The following is a 6,000-nucleotide window of genomic DNA, read 5'->3' as shown; positions in this document are numbered from 1 at the left end:
TCGTAGGGCCACACTAGTCTGGATTCTTTGGATCCAAAGATGTCAAGACACTGGGGAAAGTGTCTTGATTTTCCCTCTCCAGATGCCTGAGGAGGGTGAAGCAAAAGTAATGTTTGCAGAATATCAAACAGGGATCTTGGGAATAGTTTAGGGAGATGGGGCATATTGATCTTTTTCTGAGTTTTTCTGCCATGTCCACTATTTTAATGTGGCTGGTTTCAGTTTTCTGCTTCCCTGGGGTACTGTAACTTCTTAACTGGACTATAGACTTCTCTTAAAGGTATTTTGCTCTATATATCATTGTTAAATCAGTGTTTCTGTTAGGGACAGGGGCTAGGACTTCCTATTCCACCATCTTGCTGATGTCATTAACATAGGTTTATTTTTGAGCTCTCTTTATTCTATCGATGTGTTTGTTTCTGCAATATAAAGTACACACACATATACACGCACACACACACACACACACACACACACACGTCCTTCTTAGAAGCTTTATTCTATCATACAAATTTTACAATGAATTTTTTGAGTCACTTTTGTAAAAAAAATCCAGCTGCAATTTTGGCTGAGACTATATTAAAATTATATATTATATATTAATTTTTGGAATAATTTCTATCTTTATTATATCATCCTGTTATCAACATAGTAAGACTCTTCATTTATTCTGATCTCCTATTATGCATCTTAAGTAGAGTCTAAACATTTTCTCTGGAAAAATCTTATGTATCCTTTGTAGCTATTGCGAAAGATGTCTAAATTTTTGTTACATTTTCTACTTGGTTATTTCTGGTGTGGAGAAACATTGTTCATTTTTATAATTTTATCTTATACCCAACAACCCTCCTGGACTCTCTTATTAATTCTAATCATTCATCTTTTGATTACACTTGCCTTTCTATTTAGGTGATCATATCATCTCAAATAATGACACTTTTTTTCTTTTCTCCCTCTTATTATGCATATTTTCTTCATTTCTTATGGTATCAGCTAGTACCTCTAATACCATGTTAATAAGTGATGATATTGGGTTTCTTTATCATATTCTTGACCTTAACAGGAGGGCATCTGTAATTTCTCAACAAGAGAATGGTCTTTAACATTTGATGATATTCCTTTCTATAACTAATTTTCTAAAAGATTTTTTTGAAATTAGAAAAGAGTATTAAACTTTATAATATGCTGTTTCTCCAAAAATACATAATTTTCACTTTTAGTTCATTAATGTGATATTTTTGCATGTCTGGAATAAAATCTACTTGGTATTGATTGATATGTTTTTACTTTTTAAAATAGCAAAATTTGTCTATGGCCATGCTACCCTGAACAAGCCCAATCTCGTGTGATCTTGGAAGCTAAGCAGAGTTGGGCCTGGTTAGTACTTTGATGGGAGACCACCTAGGAAGACCAGGTGCTGTAGATGTAAAAAATAAAAAATAAGGGATTGTAAGCTGACAAGGTCCTTACAATCTGTGAGGTCAACCAAGGGTTGCCTCGCCTAAAAAATATATACATATATGTACTATATATAATATATATGTAGTATATATAATATATATGTAGTATATATATATTAGCAAAATTTATCGTAGATACAGAAGTATGTATAAAACATATATGTAGATTTTTAAGAAAAAATAAAATAAACACCCATTACTCACTGCTCAGATTATGAAACAGAATATTCCTTATAAGTCTTTGCTTAATCACATCCTTCTTCATCATCACCTTTTTATTTTTATATTTATCATTATTCCCTTGCTTTTTTTAATAGAAATTCAAGATCCCTTGATTAGATGGATAGTCTACTATTATTCTTCCAAATGTATGCTGTTGCATATCATGGGCTCTGTTTTTCCAGCCCGTGGTATCTATTTTTTCGCCATCCACTATGGCTAAGCCCCTGCTCCATATTTTTAGGTTTTTGCTAGTCAGCACTTCATTTAAAGGTTCTCATTTCTGAATTAGGGTGAGCAAATTGCTAAAACAAATAGATCCTAAATGTATAACCACCTAAATTAAGTAGAAGCTTATTTCTTGTTCACATAACAGTACTGGGCAGGTTAACAGGTCAACAGCGTGGCCAGGGACTCAGCTTCTAGCATGGTAACCCTAGGGTTGTCTCCATTCCAGTTAGAAATGCCATGTGGGAGGTGTTTACAGCCAAGACCTGGAACGGGTGACACAATCTCTTCACATTTCTCTGACTATAATACAGTCATGTTATCATGCCTAATATTGTAAAGTGGGGTGAGACATCTGGCAAATGAAGTCTCTGGCTGGGTAGACTCTTCGTAGTGACAACTCTGTTCTAGAAAATTGTATAGTATTTCATTGTATAAGTATACTTCAGTTTATTTATGCCTTTATTCTTAATGGATATCTGGGTTGTTTTCAGTTTGGGGCTATTACTAAAGATGAACATTCTTTTACAAGTTTCTTAAACATGTAAAAGTTTCCCTAGAATGTGTACCTAAGTAGGAATAGAACTGCATGCTCAACTTTGGTAGGAGATGTCAATCTATTTTCCGAAGTGGTTTTAACAGTTTATATCTCATTTTCTGAGCAATGTATGAAAGTTCTTCTTGCTCCACATTCTTGCCAATACCAAGTATTGTGAGACTTTGAAAATTTTGCCAATCTGATGGGCATCTCATTGTTTTTCTTTGCTCTCATTTCCCAGATTACTTGTGTGATTTAGCATATTTTCATATATTTATTTTCCATTAAGGTTTTTTTCTTCTGTGCAGTGCCTATTCAGTGCTCTTTTCCATTTCAGTTTTGGGCTGTCTTTTGATATCAATTTATAAGCACCCTTTATTCTGAATACCACTCTTTTGTCAGTTAACTATATTGCTTACTTTGTGGCTTGCCTTTTCACTTTCTTAATAGTGTTTTTTGATGAATGAGGAGTTTTAATTTTAGTGTAGTCAAGGTGCTCATTTTTTATAGTTAGTGCTTTAGTGTCCTATTGAAAAATTCATTAGTTACCTTAAGATAATAGAGATATTCTTCTATATTTTCTTCTGGGAACTTTATTATTTTGCCTTTTACATTTAGATATATAACCCAACTAGAACTGATTTTTGTCTAAGAGTGAGGTAGAGGTCATTTAATTTTTTTTCATATGGGTATCCAATTGTTTCAATTTATTGTTTCATTATTTACCAAAAACACTATGCTTTCTATACTTTACTGCAATGCTACCTTCCTTGTAAATCAAGAGTCAGCATGTTTGATACTATTTCTGCAGTGTCTATGCTATTTCATTGATCTTTTTGTGTTTTCTTATGCTAATGCTACACAGCCTTAAAACCATAGTTTATATTAGGTCTTGTTATCTGGTGGAACAATTCATCACACATTGTTCTCCCTTTTCACAAATGTTTAGGGTATTCCTTACTCTTTCCATTTTAATATTTTAATTTTAGACCTAATTCTCTAAATTGTCCTATTTCTCACACACATCCACACCTATACACATGCAAAATCAATTGGTATTGCTTTGATCCTATAGATGAATTTTCGGAGAACTGTTATCTTTATAATATTGAGTCTTCAGTTATGAGAGTCTTCTTTAACTTTTCCATGTATTTATAAAATTTTTATGTTGCATATTAAATTTAGAATTGGGGGATTTTACTTGCACATTTTCAATTTTCAGTTTTTTTCATAGCACTGTCACCTCACATTGTTGATATTTTCTTCTTATTTTGTAGTAAGAACAGTTATGATCTAACCTCTAAGCAAATTTCAAGTATATGATACAGTATTATAAACAATAGTTGCCATACTATACATTAGATCACCTTGCATAACTGAAACTTTGTGCCCTTTGACTAACATCTCCCTATTTCTCCCTCCTCCTAGCCCCTGGCTACCACCATTTTACTCTCTGTTTCTATGAGTTTGACTATTTTATATTCCATATATAAGTGAAATCATGCAGTATTTGTCTTTATGTGTCTGGCTTATTTTATTGAGCATAATGTCCTCCAGGTTCATCCATGTTGTCACAATGGCGAATTCTTTCTTTTTGAAGGCTGTACAATATTCCATTATATATAATATGTATTCTACGTACATATAATACGTACATATGAAATATATTTATACACACACACACACACACACACACCTCAAAGATATTGTGGGTTGGATTCCAGACCAGTGCAGTAAAGCAAGTTGTAATCTTTGCTGGTAGAGGGTCTTGCCTTTAACGTATAAAAAAAATGCAACATCTGTGAAGCATAATAAAGTGCAATAAAATGAGGTATTCCTGTGTGTATGTGCATTACATGCATACGTACGAGTGTATACATATATATTTTCTTTATTCATCTGTCAACGGATATTTAGGTTGTTTCCATATTTTGGCTATTATGAATAATGCTGCACTGAACATTGGCATAAAGATATGTCTTCAAGATCCTGATTTCATTCCCTTTGGCTATGTACTCAAAAGTGGGATTGCTGGATCATACAGTAACTCTATTTTAAATTTTTTGAGGAACCTCCATACTATTTTCCATAGTGGCTGTACCAATTTACCAACAATGTACAGAGATTCTCTTTTATCCATATCTTTGCCAATACTTGTTTTTTTGATAATAGCTATTCTAACAGGTGTGAAGTGATATCTCATTGTTTTGATTTGCACTTCCCTGATTAATGAAGTTGAGCATCTTTTCATATATCTGTCATACATACTAATGCATGTCTTCTTTTTGAGAAATGTGTATTCAAGTCCTTTGCCCATTTGTAAATAGAGTAGGGTTTTTTGTTTGTTTTGTTTTGCTATTGCATTGTATGAGTTTCAAAAGTTTTTTTAAATAATCTAAAACGGGCGATTATAAAAAATGGGATCTAAAAGATTGAGATATGCAATTCAGTAGGATGAATGTCTTTTTTCTTTTTATAGCTTTATCAAGGTAAAACTTACATAACATTCGCTTATTGTATGCAATAATATTTTGTATTTATAAAGTTGTGCAACTATCACTCATCCCGTTTAAGAAGACTACCATCACTCTGGAAAGTTTTCTTGAATCCATTTTCAGGCAATCCTTGCCTCCCACTCCTAGGCCCAGACAACTGTGAATCAGCTTTCTATCTTTATAAATTTGCCTTCTCTGGGCATTTTATCTAAAGGGATTCTTTTTATTTGGCATACTGTTTTTGAGATGTATCTGTGTTGCAGCACATAACAGTATGCCATTCCTTTTCATTGCTGAAGAATACTTCATTGTATGACATACCGTGTTCTATTTATCTACTCATCAACTGATTATTTCTAATTTTTGGCTACTACAGATAACTCTGTTATTAACATTCATATACAGTTTTTGTGTAGACATATGTTTTCATTTCTTTTGGGTAAATTCCTAGAAGTTAAATATCTGGATAGTATGGTAAATTTATATTTAACTTCAAAAAACTACCAAGATGTTTTCCAAAATGGCTGTAATATTTTATGTTCACACCAGTAATACATGAGGGTTCCAGTTTCTCCCTATCTTCATCTACACTTGTTATTGTCTGATTTTTTATTACAGACATACCTCATTTATTAAGTCTTAGCTTTATTTCACTTCACAAATGATATGTTTTTTACAAACTGAGGGCAAGACTTTCCACCAGCAAAAAGGTGACTCCCTTTATTGAAATTATTGTGATGTTCTGCAGGATCTCCAAGGTATGCCTGTATAACCATTCTAGTGGGTATGTGGGGGTATCTCACTGTGGTTTTAATTTAATTTACTTAATGTCTAATGACATTGAGCACCTTTTCCTGTGCTTATTAGTCATTCATAACCTTCATAGAAATGTCTATGCAAGTCTTATACCATTTTTTAATTGGGTTGTTAGTCTTATTTATTACTGAGTTGTAAGAGTTCTTTATATATTATATATAACATGTCCTTTATTCTGATTTGCAAACATTTTCTCTCAGTCATTGAGTTATCTTTTTATTCTCTTAATGCAATCTTTTGAAGC

General features: G+C 32.6%; 1 pseudogene; it reads left to right on the top strand.

Annotated features, from left to right (window-relative positions):
- Window positions 1–1,307: 1,307 nt before the first annotated feature.
- On the top strand, window positions 1,308–1,426 carry LOC112469576 (annotated as a pseudogene).
- The last annotated feature ends 4,574 nt before the right edge of the window (window positions 1,427–6,000 follow it).

This window comes from Pteropus alecto, unplaced genomic scaffold, assembly GCF_000325575.1.
Source record: "Pteropus alecto unplaced genomic scaffold, ASM32557v1 scaffold461, whole genome shotgun sequence".
Classification (NCBI taxonomy): domain Eukaryota; kingdom Metazoa; phylum Chordata; class Mammalia; order Chiroptera; family Pteropodidae; genus Pteropus; species Pteropus alecto.
This window is presented reverse-complemented; position numbering and strand designations above follow the sequence as displayed.